Source organism: Periplaneta americana, chromosome 3 (assembly GCF_040183065.1).
Source record: "Periplaneta americana isolate PAMFEO1 chromosome 3, P.americana_PAMFEO1_priV1, whole genome shotgun sequence".
Taxonomy (NCBI): Eukaryota; Metazoa; Arthropoda; class Insecta; order Blattodea; family Blattidae; genus Periplaneta; species Periplaneta americana.
Window position 1 is genome coordinate 171,920,752 of NC_091119.1, and position 16,552 is coordinate 171,937,303.

The following is a 16,552-nucleotide window of genomic DNA, read 5'->3' on the forward strand; positions in this document are numbered from 1 at the left end:
AATCCGACTAAGAATACTATACCTATCATTTTAATCAAACTATGTTCATTTTTTCACCAACACGTTTTCCTACTTCACATTCTACTGCACTCAGTTTATTTACAATAGTCCTCATAATATTTATTTGCTCAACTAGTTCTACTCCTAACTTTTCTAACCAAATAATGGCATTCGGTAAATATAAAAAATTGACTTAATATCCATGACTTCTTTTTAGATTGTTCTATCATTTAGCAGTTCCTGGCGTATTTGAATCGCAGCCGCGTCATCGGGAATTCTTTCCTGAATTTTCATACTCGATCTGGAGCTTTTACAAATATAGTCTTTCAATTTTGTATTATTGGTTGGTTTCACTTTCGGCATTGTACCTGCACTTCACTACTCTGAACTGCAAACCTGCATGTTGACGTTCTTATGCGACAACTCTCCCGTTCACCTGTTGTTGACGTGCAGAGATCTGCGAGTATGTCATGGAGTGGAGGACTTGGCATAAAGGGTTGTAAACAAATGGCTGTGTAGATGCCAATACTAGCTTTTACTACTCCAAATTCCGTTCCCTAGTTATAACCTTTACAATGTCTATTTCACTTTGTCCATGGGGCAGCCCTATAAATAAGGAAGCTTATGTAAATAAAATTCATATATTTTCTTTTTATATTGTTTATTTAACTTAATTTTGTTCCTAAGCATGTAAAATCTTGAATTATTGCATTCGTTACGGAAGAGTAAGAAGTTTTCTTGCACTCTGTAGAGGTGCGTCTAAGGTTGGGAATAGCGTGAGTGAAGGGCACTAAAACGCGTTTTCAGGTCTTACGGAAAGTGCTCCTTAGAATTTAAGTCGCCGTTTTCCACAAATGCCTGTCTTATGAAAAAGGAAGCTGTCTTAAAATTGCAAAAGGTCTTTCCCTGTGAACACTGGGCGTCGCTTGTGTACCTTGTTGTCTTTATTTATTGCGACCCCGTTAGTTGGCGCAGAGCCCTCTGGCCTGTCTGCCCCGGGAGCCCCGCGCTGGTCTGGTAAACCTTTTTCTATTTTATTTATCGCGAGCCGTTTTCATATAATAGCTTATAACAGAAACTCGGGCCGACAATAAATACTTGGAGTAATATTGAGGCCCGACGTAAGGGATGACTTTGGCTTACTCTGGTCAATTTATTTACAAGGTTCCCGATAAATTGCGAGGGATGGGGTGCGGCGGTCGCTTGTAACGAGAAAACGGAATTGCGTCACTTTCGTACCTTTGAAAACAGGCACCCCCTCCCCAATCTCCCTTCCGATTCGAATACGTAACGCAGCAATATCACACGCCATGAAATTTTATGTAACAGTCGCACATATTTTATAGTATCAACCCAGCTTTTCCGCTTTATTTCATTACCATCGTCTATCATCGAAGATTTTCTCTTTCTTTTTCCTATTCTGTTTTTTTATTTTAACAGTTAGCATGTTTCCTTTCACCGTCATATTGCCGATTTTGTTACAAGCAGTTCTTAAAAAATTGTTACTCCTTACATGAATTGTACGAAATTTTTTTGTGTACAAGCTATTGAAATGGACAACGAAAATCAGTCAGGTCACGTCACTGTCCGAGATCGAAGATAATTCATTGTAATAGAAACTTTACGTACGCCGCCGGAAATTTATGAATTCCTTCGAGAGAAGTGTATGGTGAGTGTACAGTAGACTGTAGTTTCATTTTACGATGGTCTCAACGTGTCTGTGAAGGTCATATTGCTATAGAAGACAACCAATGCACTGGAAGACTGAAATCATCACTGGACTTCACTACAGAAGCAACTGCTGCCAATGTTTTGGAAGAAGGCAGACGGATGACATGTACAGACATAGTCCGTAAGAACCTGCGCTCAAATATTTACCAGAAACGACCACAGCTATAGAAATCTGGTGTGCTACTTCTCTACGATAATGCAAGACTGCAAGTCGCCGAGCCAGTGATTGCCGTATGACCGATTACAAGTATTAATTCTTCATAAAGTGTTAAATTCGTGTGTCTACACCCAGTATCTATCATAGGTTTCGAGGTTCGAGGCAAAAAAAAAAAATAAATTGTGAAAATGTAGATTTCGCGAGATTTTCAGATATGAAAACATGAATAAAAATTACAAATCCCAACTGAATCTTCTAATTCCTTTAAAAAAATGCTAAAATATGTGTCTGCACACATCAAAGTTTCATGTCCCATGCAGAGAAACATAAGATTGTTACTGTACAACTACGAAATTGATCCCTCAGCCAGCCTACAGTCCGGACTTGAATCCATCTGACTATGATATTTTCCCGAAAATGAAAATTCCACTTCCGGGTTACGTTTTGCAATGTCAATAGACCTGAATATAGCTCTGACCCAATGCATCCTAGACATAAACTTCAAAGGAAAATTAAGCGGCATCCAAAGGCTACCAGAACGTTAGAAAACTGCCATTACACTCGAAGGGGACTACTTTGAACGATCTTGATGTAAGGGAATTGAAAAAATAAAATGCGTGCCAATGAAGTAAGTTTCTCCATTACTTCTGGGATCACCCTTGTATTTTTTCTTAATCGTAGAGCCAAATTACGAACGCATAATCCAGATAACATGGACAAATAAAACAGGGACATCATTTTATTTTTACTTCAATTTTTATTGTACCTGAGTTTTTGAATGTACTTCACTCCCACCCCTTCTACTAAGGAAGTTCCAACTCCACACAGAACCAAGACCGCAGATAGTAAGCAGTACTGAGTTACTGGGTATAGTACGTTCCAGAAATATGTTCGCTTTTTCCAGTGACGAAAGAGCTTTCAATATTGAATCATATTTTCGCACAGGTACTGTCCGTTTGCCTACGTCGCATCCCGATTTCCCCCACCTGCTTCTGCTCGCCCCTCTGTAAAAGCTGGGCTGTCTTAGGTCTTTTCTGAAAACATTAATTTCTCTTAGGAATTGGGCGTTTACGTAATATTATACAGTTGTTTAATTTAACTTAAATAAAAGGGCCTCGATAAGTAATTAACTGTCACGTGATTTCCTCCCTTTCTACAATCCTGCGGCATAACCACTTGGACGGACAGTAGATAGCATGTCTGAGTAATTTTATCTGTGCGGGTCGGGCAGAAGTGAAGATTGAATTCACAGGACGTAGAGTAGGTACAGAATTATTTCAACATGAGTTATTAGTATGAAGGACGAAACTGGCAATTGGAATTAGATGCAATAGTCTATAGTGCGATAATATGCACAAAAGAACTGAAGCCTGTATCGAAATGAACGGCCACCATTTTCAAAATTGTGTTTAAATATTCATATTATGATTATTTTTCAATTTAACTTCTTTCTCTATATTGTACGCTAATGTGCTGTAGATAGTATACACTACATAATGAATACGTTCGCATGGATAACTCACTTCGTGAGTAAAAACACTTATTCTTAATACAGTACTGTACTTTGATTAAAGAAAAACCTAATGAAAATTATCAAACTCAAAATCAGGATATTTCCTAGTTTACGTAAATGGATGAACTACTTTTCTTCCCTCCTATACCTAGTAGAGTGATTTGTGTTTTACGCCAGTATCATCGAACTCCAGTCTTGGAGGGGGGAGCAAGAGGTGTTTCCGGTTCTCTAAAGGTGTAGACATGTTAATATTAAAAATGTTGGTAAAATTAAAATGATGTCCCTGTAGAAGACCTCCAGCTCAATACACGGTGGAAGAAATATAACTGTACAGATTTTTACAGCTTATTCTTAAGATACAGTATAACAAAAAATTCAAACACCATATTAGTTCAAAGTGAATACTTTTCTTATATAAAAATAATAGGACTAACTTCCCGATCAGCACGAATCGTATGATTCTCATTTATACTTATTTCTTTTGAGAACTCTATAAGAAATGATTTATCACTCTACAGTTTTTAAATAAAATGGGCGGTTTACTTACAAATTAAATACAAGATTAACACATTTTTATTTCCTACTATTATGAAGTCTGGCAACCCTGCAGGGGTGACTAAGGGACGGAATGCTGCTATTCACAAGGCGTGCGTGTGTGTATTCGTAGGTTAGCCGGCGATGCGCTGTTGCCAAACTACGTACACTTTCAACCTAATTTTCTAATTAACCATGCACTTAACTACAAACCGCATAATAGTTCTTCTTTAATTTATTTTAATGTATTATATTATCCCCTTTAATCTGCATAGTTATATCACTTCCACCCAGTATATTATATAATCGAGAGAATATTGAAAATTGTAACTGAATGCTATTTCCATAGGCGGGAAAAGTTGGATTGACAGCTCATAGCCACCGGTGTAGCTCAGTTGGCCAAGGCGCTTGCCTGTCGATCCGGAATTGCTCTCGGCCGCGGATTCGATTCCCGCTTGGGCTGATTACCTGGTTGGGTTTTTTCCGAGGTTTTCCCCAATTGTAAGGTAAATGTCAGGTAATCTATGGCGAATTCTCGGTCTCATTCCTCCATATACCATCTCGCGATCCCAAACCCAATCGACGCTAAGTAACCTCGTAGTTGATACAACGTCGTTAAATAAAAGAAAAATTGACATTTCATATTACGTATCTCGATCGGTTTGTTGGTTTTTTTAGTTGGTTATAATAGCCCGAACGGTATTGCGGATTTTGATATTATTATTATTATTATTATTATTATTATTATTATTATTATTATTATTATTATCATTGCTATGTATGGCAAATTAGTGGCAGTTATGACGAAACTAGTGGTAGTGGTTTTAGTGGTGATAATATCAGTTGTGGTTGTAACAGCAGTAGTTACGAAGGTGTTAATACGATAGCACTTGTGGTTGTTGTGGTAGTTCTGGTGGTAGTGGTAGTAGTAGTTGTGATGGTGATAGTACGGTAGTAGTTGTGGTTGTTGTTGTTGTAGTAGTAGTAGTAGTAGTAGTAGTAGTAGTAGTAGTAGTAGTAGTAGTAGTAGTAGTAGTAGTAGTAGTAGTGGTTGTGGTTATGGTTGTAGTAGTGGTTGTGATTGTGGTTGTAGTAGTAGTGGTTGTGGTTGTGGTTGTGGTTGTAGTAGTGGTTGTGGTTGTGGTTGTAGTAGTGGTTGTGGTTGTAGTAGTAGTGGTTGTGGTTGTAGTAGTAGTATAGTAGTGGCTGTGGTTGTAGCTGTAGTAGTGGTTGTAGTAGTAGTAGTAGTAGTAGTAGTAGTAGTAGTAGTGGTTGTGGTTATGGTTGTAGTAGTGGTTGTGGTTGTGGTTGTAGTAGTAGTGGTTGTGGTTGTGGTTGTGGTTGTGGTTGTGGTTGTGGTTGTAGTTGTGGTAGTAGTGGTTGTGGTTGTAGTAGTAGTGGTTGTGGTTGTAGTAGTAGTATAGTAGTGGCTGTGGTTGTAGCTGTAGTAGTGGTTGTAGTAGTAGTAGTAGTAGTAGTAGTAGTAGTAGTAGTAGTAGTAGTAGTAGTAGTAGTAGTGGTTGTGGTTATGGTTGTAGTAGTAGTGGTTGTGGTTGTGGTTGTAGTAGTGGTTGTGGTTGTGGTAGTAGTGGTTGTGGTTGTAGTAGTAGTGGTTGTGGTTGTAGTAGTAGTATAGTAGTGGCTGTGGTTGTAGCTGTAGTAGTGGTTGTAGCTGTAGTAGTAGTAGTAGTAGTAGTAGTAGTAGTAGTAGTAGTAGTAGTAATAGTAGTAGTTGTGGTTGTGGTTGTGGTTGTAGTAGTAGTGGTCGTTGTGGTTGTAGTAGTAGTGGTGGTTGTGCTTGTGGTAGTAGTGGTGGTTGTGGTAGTGGTTGTAGTAGTAGTAGTAGTATAGTAGTGGTTGTGGTAGTAGTAGTAGTAGTAGTTGTGGTGGTTATAGTTGTAGTAGTAGCAGTTGTGGTTGTAGTAGTACTAGTAGTAGTTGTGGTGGTTGTAGTTGTAGTAGTAGCAGTTGTGGTTGTAGTTGTAGTAGTAGCAGTTGTGGTTGTAGTTGTAGTAGTAGTAGTAGTTGTGGTGGTTGTAGTTGTAGTAGTAGTAGCAGTTGTGGTTGTAGTGTAGTAGTAGTAGTGGTGGTTGTGGTTGTGGTTGTAGTAGTAGTTGTGGCAATAGTAGTAGTGTTGCTGGTGAAGTAGTTGTGGTGATTTTGGTAGTAGTAGTTTTGGTGACAGTAGCATTCATGATAGTGACACAGACAATTGTGTTAGTGAAATTGGCAATTGTGGTTGTGACGGTAGTATAGGTCTCGCAAGCACGGAATACGAACGGAAGGAATGCGAATAAAACAATGCAATAAGGAAGAGCGGATGACAGGAAAGGTCACGAGATAACTTGAATGATATTCAAGAGTACAGTCGGAAGAGAAATGACATCGATATAATCAGTCTTGCGTTGTGATAGTTACATTACGACTTTAGTTTGTTCCATTGCATGTGAATACGTGTCTTGTATCGCACGATATTATTATTTAATTCGTAAACATATGTTGCGCGTTTAAATAACTTCGAATTTTTCTCTTGCTACGTTCTTTATTTCCACAGCTGTTCATCTTCTTGGAAGAGACAGTACTTCCATCTGCTCGCACCTCTCGCCCCCTTGGCGTGCCTAATACACACGTGAAAACAAACAGCAACGCCATCATAGCTTTTCGGTACTCGTTCCTTGCGCAAGCTATAGTAGTATTACAGTGCTGACAATGATATTTGTGGTGGTGATAATAGTGGTAATTGTTATTGTGATAATAATAATTGTGGCTGTCACAATGGTAGATTTTGTGGTGATACTTGTAACAGTGTTGATGGTGATAGTAGTGACAGTGGTTGTGATTTTTTAAATAGTTGCGATAGAATTATTAGCGGGAGCAGTAGCAGTTGTGGTAGTAGAAGTAGCAATAGCAGCAAAACACGACAACCCGGGTTCAAATCCCGGCGCCGGAGAGAATTTTTCTCCGTTCCATTACTCTTTCATCGTAAAACACGACAAGGCGAAGTAATTATATTTTATGCTCGACCATGCCGAAATGTAGTAATTATACACCTGGTAGCAGTTCTTTAATGTATGTCATTAAAGTACACCTACTCATTAAAGTTCAGGTGTTCAGCCAATGACAAGTCAGCTTTGCACCGTTATATCGATTATTCTCGGATATACAATCGAAAGACAATTAGCGAAAAGTCACGGAGGCTGGAAATCCAATACTATCGCAGAAGGTTATATTCTGTTACTATAATAATTAGCGTTAATTGTAAATAATATTCAAATAAATTCAATTTCTCATCTCGTTTTTCAATTCTAAATCAATTTCCAGGTTATATCAGAGTAATCTTCATCTTATTCTCTGCCAAGGTCAATGACATTCGGCCTCGGAAAAAAATCAATACTTTCGCGTCTGCGCACATCTCACAATTCAGGTCAGTTCGCACATAACCATAAGAAGACCTAATTTTAAATAATTTCAAGTTAGAAATATGGTCGAGCATAAAAAGTCGTATAAAACTTACCTATAATGGTAATTAAGACGCTCGTATGAAAATTATGAAACTCGCTTGCGCTCGTTTCATAAACAATCATACTTGCGTCTTAATTACTACCATTATAGGCTCGTTGCATAATGTACTATATTAAATCTAAAATTATTTAATTTGCGTGAAATGAAGCGATTGGAAACAGTTTAGAAAAGTATTATTGTAGACTGGATACAGTGCTGTCTGTGTTACAGGATCACAATAAGTGTGATTCAGCGGCTTTAGGGTGTGTTGGGTGGAGGTGACGAGAAAGTGGGTTCACAATGACAAGACAATAGCAGAGGACGGCTGAGAGCTCCTTCCACATCATTTGCTCCGTAACAACGGACCAATCGGCAAAGTAGGGAACAAGGGAGGGATTCACAATCGAAGCAGTTGCTACCCCATATAACGGTCCATTTCTTTCAATGACGACGGTTCTTTCTGAAACTTTACTCTGTCGAGAAGGAGATCTGGAATAGTCTCGAGGAGTTTTGAAGAACTGACACCTCTGACGCATACAAAAGCAATATCTAGGGTAGAGCGAGGCAATTCCTGTGAGTAAAGAAGAGTCTTGTTTAGAACAAACATTGTTTTAAAGACAAAGTAACTTAACATATATAACATAATGGTACACGTATATTGATGTCGAAGTAGAACATTCAAATTCAAAGAATATGACTCCATTTAAATATCTGTATATAAAATTATGAATATACGTGAACTAAATAAAAGTTTATACAAAAATATTAGGTACAAAATTTGACAAAAACAACTGAAGTAGAAGACAATGTTATTGTGCTATGAACTTCACTATACATTAATGTCTTCGTTATGTGAGTTAAGGAAGATCTGACATGTGGGAGCGAGAAAACGTGATTTTCATGTTGCAAGAAACTTACGGAAACTACACAAATGCTTCGTGTATTTTAATATTTGAGGAGAAAAATTCGCTCCGGCGCCGGGGATCGAACCCGGGTCCTTGGTTCTACGTACCAAGCGCTCTGACCACTGAGCTACGCCGAATATTAATTGTCACTATTACATATATTATTCTGTAGGACAAATTAATAAAATATCTTTAATATTCTCATAGCTGCAGTGCATATTTCTGTACAGATTACTGTGAACTTAACTGCGGAATCCCGGCCAAATAAATCACTCAACTGAGTGCGCTCCTAATATAATGGCAGTTGACATTGGACATATATGTCAGTACATATGCCTAACTTGGAGTCAGGCCAAAAAAGGGAAACATTGAAGGAGGAAGGTTCGGTCCTGTGCTGTGGATTGAATTCGGCGTAGCTCAGTGTCAGAGCGCTTGGTACGTAGAACCAAGGACCCGGGTTCGATCCCCGGCGCCGGAGCGCATTTTTCTCCTCAAATATTAATTGTCAATATTACAGATATTATTCTGTAGGACAAATTAATAAAATATCTTTAATATTCGTATATTTTGTCTGAAAATTTTGAAATCGCTAGTACTTTGATATAATAATGATGATAATAATAATAATAATAATAATAATAATAATAATAATAGTAATAAATAACAATAATAATAATAAGAAATAATAATAAAATGATAATAAAATAATAAGAAGAATAATTAATGATAGTAATAACTAATAATAGATAATAAATAATAATGATAATAAAATAATAATAAATAATAATAGTAATAAATAATAATAACAGTTAATAAATAGTGCCGTCGTCGTCTTCCTAACAAGTATTAGGCCGAGTGGCCTGTTACGGTCTCAAACTAGAATTTTCAGTCCATCTCTTCTTCGGACGGCAGTAAATAGCAATAACTAATAAATAACAATAATAATAAAAAATAACAATAAAAATAAAAATAGTAATAATCTTGCAGCGATACAATTGAGACAGCTATTACTTCATCGAGGCCTCATTCAGAAAATTTCCAGGTTCGTTAAATGGCTCCACACATGTTGGTATTTATATACCATATATGTTTTTGCAAATCATCACAAATACATAAGTAGTCATGATGCCAAAGTCAATTGTATTTTGTATATAAATAATAATAATTCATTATCTGGAACTTAAAACTTCATTGGGTATATAAATTAATGCTTAATCTTACGTATATTACATTACTTGAATCAAACTGCGAGTATCCACATTCCGAAATTATTTTCCATATTTTCTTGTTTAAAGTCTTGTAGAATACTTTGTTGTAGCCCAAAAATTAAATGTGACTATCTATATATTGGAGTTTTCTTCGCAAGTGTCTGATTTTAATATAAACAAAGAGTATTTTATAAGAACGTCCCTTCCGAAACTGATTATCATTTATCGGTAGCAGGAGTAGCAATAGTATATTTGTCTCTTATTACTAGACCTCGGATTTTTAGGCTCGAATAGGATAGGTTGCAACAATTTTATGTAAATACTCCTAAATATATGCAAAACGAGAAACTCTCGAGCGGTGATATTGCCTAAAACTATATGCATTAACAGAACCAGGAAATGCTGAGATCAAGAATACATAAGAAGCAAATATATGTGAAGAAACCAGGTAAGAGCGGCTTAAGTACCTCAATGGCAATGAAGTTTAGTGACACGAGCAAAAATTCAAGTGGTTCGGGAAGTGATTTAACCAGAGTAGTGGGAAGGAAGGTCAGTGCCGAGAGGAGAAGTGAAAGTGTTTCTGTGAGTGCAAAAGCTGAAATGGTGAGAAGTGATGTGAAGAAAAGAAAAGCGAGTGTATAACAGAAAATGGTGAAGTGGATGTTTCTGGTCCAGAGACGGCTAAGGACTTAGTAAATAAAGTGATAGATGAATTAGAGGAGTGGAAGAGGAAGTTCAATTGTAAGTAGATAAGATGATTGAGTTAATGAAAATAGGTTAAGAGTACTGTATGGTGGAGGAGGCTAGCTAGGATGGCGAAGTATAATATGTAGAAAATTAGTAAGATCGGAATATGAAAGGTACGCATGAAACAGACTAAAATCGAGCATATTGACAATGGTGTAATATGTTTTAGTAACAAGTATTATTAGAAACAGTGTGTCCTCGATATTGAAATAATTATCTCTCTTCTCCTCAACTGGATCCTGTAAGAATTTCAATTTTGCCTGTTTCCTTCTTTCTACTGCAATGCAACAATCTTCATCAAACCACGGTTTCTTTTTCTTAGTTTCATAATAACCTATGCTCTGCTCAGCTGCAATTTTCATACTATCTCTGATTTTTTCCCACACGCTGTTAACATCTAATTCTTTCTCAACTTCGTCGGAACTTTCTAAAGTGGCAAATCTATTCCAAATTTCGACCTGATAATTTTGCTTAGTTTCCTCGTCCTTTAATTTCAAAATATTGAATTTAGTAATATTAACTTGTTGCTCTATTCGCTTGGCTACTGATAGTCTTTCTCTTATGGGCGAATCAAGAAATGCATATAGAGTGTTAGTTGGGAGACCGGAGGGAAAAAGACCTTTGGGGAGGCCGAGACGTAGATGGGAGGATAATATTAAAATGGATTTGAGGGAGGTGGGATATGATGATAGAGACTGGATTAATCTTGCACAGGATAGGGACCGATGGCGGGCTTATGTGAGGGCGGCAATGAACCTTCGGGTTCCTTAAAAGCCATTTGTAAGTAAGTAAGTAAGTGTCCTCGATATAGTCTAAGTGGTCTGAAAATCAAGAACAGAGTGATAAAGTGTCAATTGTGAATGAACTAGAGAAGTGTAATAGGAATTAACTAAGACGATAGAGATGATGAAAATACGTGAGGAGTATGGCGGGGGAAGCTAGCTAGAATAGTGAAGTGTAACATGTAGAAAATTAATGGGATCTGAAGATGAAATGTACACAAACAGACATAATAACGAATAACGAACATATTGGACAATGGGGTAGTACGTTTTGGTAACAAGTATTATTGAAACAGTGTGGGTACGATATAAGTGTACTGGAAATCAAGAACAGAGTCGTAAAAGTGTAAATTTTGAAAGATCTAAATTAAGTTGTTAGGATTTAATGGGAGAATATTGATCAATTTAAATGGGGTCGAATCAAATATAAGAGCGTCTACAAAAGGTATACCTGTAACGAATGTAATTGTGGCACCGGATACAAAAATTGTGAGGTTCACATTACATGGTTGTAAATGTTGACATCAAATATATCATATCATATCATATATCATATCATATCATATATCATATCATATCATATATCATATCATATCATAGCATATCATATCATATATCATATCATATCATATCACATATAACATATAATATATCATATCATATCATATGTCATATCATATCATATATCATATCATATGTCATATCATATCATATATCATATCATATACAATATCATATATCATATCATATCATATATCATATCATATCATATCATATATCATATATCATATCATATATCATATATCATGTCATATATCATGTCATATATCATATCATATACCATATCATATCATAGCATATCATATCATATATCATATCATATCATATCACATATAACATATAATATATCATATCATATATCATATCATATCATATGTCATATCATATCATATATCATATCATATCATATATCATATATCATATCATATCATATATCATATATCATGTCATATATCATATCATATATCATATCATATCATAGCATATCATATCATATATCATATCATATCACATCACATATAACATATAACATATCATATCATATCATATCATATCATATATCATATCATATCATATCATATATCATATCATATCATATATCATATATCATGTCATATATCATATCATATATCATATCATATCATAGCATATCATATCATATATCATATCATATCATATCATATCATATCACATATAACATATAATATATCATATCATATCATATCATATGTCATATCATATCATATATCATATCATATATCATATCATATCATATCATATATCATATATCATGTCATATATCATATCATATATCATATCATATATCATATCATATCATATATCATATATCATATCATATCATATCATATCATATCATATCATATCATATCATATCATATATCATATCATATCATATCTTATCATATATCATATCATATGCATTAAAGAATGTATGTTTCAGCCTACGCTAAACGAGCCTAAAAGTCCGAGGTCTACTTATTGCAACATGAAAATCATATAAGTTTTACAACTGTACTGAGATCAATGTACTCTGCACTAATTCAACAATACGAGACGAGAGTGCAGAGTATCTGGGGAAGCAAATATTACCACCTGACATCAGAGACTAACGAGACTCGATGTGAGAACTCGCGGTCCCTTTGTCACCACAACATTCCCCTTCAGCACTGCAAATATATGCACGACTAAAATGCAAACACGTCTACATGGAGTGGATGGATACTCATGTGTAAAGGTGGGGATTATCTATCGTGTAGGCACACCTTGGATGTAAAGGGGTTAGTTTGCTGTTGGTCTCTGAAGTGTAAGCTGTGCGTAAGTTTTTAGGCTTGTGTCGGCATTGAAGAATTAACTGTTCACAGTAAAATATCCTGAAATATCTGTGTTAAAAAAAAGGTTTGTGATTTATTTTTATCAATGTATTCGTTGCTCTTACCGTACGATTCCCGTCCAGCATTGCAGATGTCAATAGAAAACGATAAATTACAGCACTTCTGTCATCAGTAGCGATACACACATACTCTCTCCATCTCTCTATCAGACATTCATTATCGTACTTGCTTAATATTAAAGACAGGTTAAAGAATGTTATTACTCTGTGGCCAAAATATAAGCCGTATCGGGTGCAGGTCACTGCTGTACGTTTGCTGTAATCAGTTTGTATTTAAATTACAGACCTACCAACTTTCATGCATAATGCGCCAGTCACTCGCTACTAGCGCAAGACTTTCGCTCTCTCCCATTGACACGATAATCTTCGGGATTTAGAGGTGCTTAATATTAAGTTTTCGTCTCATTGAGCCGTATTCATAGACATTCTTAGCGCGGGCTTACGGTGGATGATCAGCGAACTAACGTTTTTCGTATTAATAAACCTGTGTTAGCGGTATGATATGATATGAATCCTGTACAAGTAAACAGTCGATAGTCGGGGCTAGTTTAGCACGCTCGTAGCGCGGGCTAGCGAAATCTCTATGAATAGCACCCATTATTATTGTTATCAATGTTATTATTCTTCTTCGTAGTATTTCATCTCTTTTAGGTTGGTAGGTCTGATGTTACATGCGCTCTGCAATTGTCAAGAATGACGTAAGACGTTTAGTTCAGCATTTCACCGGTACGACTGAACGCTTGGTCGCGTAGTATATAGGTGAACCGTAAGTAATTTATTAATTTGAGTTTGTTTTCTAGTTATTTAACGAAGCTGTATCAACTACTAGGATATTTAGCGTCGATGAGATTGGTGATAGAGAGATGGTATTTGGCGAGATGAGGTCGAAGATTCGCCATACATTACCTGGCATTCACCTTACGGTTGGGGAAAACCTCGGAAAAAATCCAACCAGGTAATCAGCCCAAACGATGATCGAACCCGCGCCTGAGCGCAACTTGAGATCTGCAGGCAAGCGCCTTAACCGACTGACTCACACCGGTGGCTAAGAAGGGGGTTATTCCTTAAGATATTTCCAACAAAAAGAAAAGTTTAATATAATTTTGCTAGTTTTTTTTCTTTTCGAGATAAAATTTGTTTTATATTAAACCTATCATAACGTGTTTTGGGAAAGCCATTCATTTAATTCCGAATATGCTCAGTCAGTTTAAGAGAGACAGTTTATTATTATAGTAAATAATGATAGAAAAAATTTAGTACTGTCATTTAAATGTGCAGAAATTTGATCCGAACAAATGCAAAATTTCAAAATTCCTTTTCAGAAAGAAAATTTACATTCGGAATATATATTACTATAGCTTTCGCGTATTAAATATTATAGTGCCTCGTTGACTAGTTTCAGTCTGTTATGGGCCATCTTCAGAACTGGTTTGTGCTGGGTTTGGCGCCTTTTGTTTGCGTTTCCTGTGGGGGTGTATTTGTGTAGTGTAATGTGGAGTCAAAGATTGTGTGTGTGTGTGTGTGTGTGTGTGTGTGTGTGTTTTCTGAAATTGAGTTGTGTGTTGAGAATTTCATTTGGATGTGTTTTTGTGTGTCTAAATAATTCGTATTGTTCTAGTATGTTTAATTTCTGACTTTTAGGTTGAATATGTAGTTACAGTTCGGATTAAATGTTTGTACATTTAGAAGACAAAACTAAAATTCTTTCAATATTTATTATCATAATACACTGCTCTCTTAAATTGACTAAGCATATTGCGGATTAAATTAATAGCTTTTTTCAAACACATTATGAAATATTTCACATAAAATAATTTTTATCTCTAAAAGGAATCAGAAACGAGCAAAATAATATTAAACTTTCTTGTTGAAATATCTCAAAGAATAACCGCTGAAATTAATGACATTACTTACGGTTTAGTCTGTATAGTTCCCTCCATATAATATGACGCCTCCCTCACTCCATAGGCCGAGCTGTATTTTCTGTTAGATGCTTCGTATAGTTACTGCGAATTCGGCCGCCGTTTCTACCATGAGTAATATCACGCAGGATTCAGAGCTGGTTTTGGTAAGGCGTCACCAAGCAGAGATGACCTGTTGAAGTCGGAGAGAAAATCATTCAGCGCGAGATGTGTTGAGGCGCGAAGCGAAGTGGGAGACCCTCTACTCGGAGAGAAACTTGTGCCGCCGTCGCCGAGTCAGTGGATCGATCGCGTATGAAATGAACATGAAAACTTGCCGTCGAGTTACAAATACCGCGATTAACAATACATGACGACATGAAGAAAGACTTTGAATTTAAATATTATGTTCGTACTGTGAGTGTCAATGAATTAACAGACAGACACATTATAAGGAGTTCGCTTGCATGTCTTAACTTCATGGGGAATAGAGAATGGCAACAAAAGACGGGATTATTCCTCTTGAAGGCGACACAGATTAGAACTTCAGCTGTTGAAGTTTGTGATGCGAACTGATACTCAATTATACACTTTTATGCCTGTTTAGGTTAGGATATATATTATATAGTAATGTGTTATGTTTGTGCCATTTTTATTTTAATCTGTGTGTTCTTTTGGAGATTGGTTGTATCTAACTATAGGTGAGGGAAGTGAAACCTACAAAGTAGGACTTGTTTTACACAGCACGTACAGTCAGAAAACCCATGCTTGGGATTTAATTAATTAATTCATTCATTCATTCATTCATTCATTTTATTCCATAGATCTTACATGAGCATTGAAGCTTTAAGATGTGGAACAAGTCAAAATTTTACAATATTACAATTACAATTTTTACAAATTTTTAGAGTTTTACAATTTAGTAATTTTCTACAATTTTTACAATTTTGTGCAATTTTTTACAATATTTTGGCGAGATGTAGTGAGATGAGGTGAGGTCGGAGGATTCGCCAAAATATTACCCTGCATTTGCCTTTTTGTTGGGGAAAACCTCGGAAAACCCAACCAGGTAATCAAATCAAAGGGGTTGATGCCGAGGACTCGCCATAGACCGTCCGGCTTAGTCCCATGGCTGTGGAAAACGTCGGAAGAAACCAAAGACGAAAGGGGGATCCAACCCAAGCCCAAACGCAGCTCCGGATCAGCAGCCCAAAGAGTCTGCCAACTGAGCTACATCGATGGCTCTATTAAAAGTATACAATACATAGCCAAGCAGATTAAGAGGAAACTGTGAATATAGTGCATCTGTATGTGTAATATTGCTCAATAAATTCATCTGTCTGCCTACTGAGTATGATTGCAAGATGTTACTCATGTTTTTCCGGTATGTTGGATCTCATGGACCGAGAGGAAAGCCACAAGTCTCTCTCAACATTAAAAACTCTCGAATCCACCTCTCCTTCTTGCACTTTTGGAATGGCTGCGAATTTCTATGCGTTTCAGTTTCCGTCAGGTCTGCCAAATGCCATGACCACATCTCGAAATAGGTCCACCAAATGTCATACTAGTATCACTGATACATTTTTCATGTACTAATATAA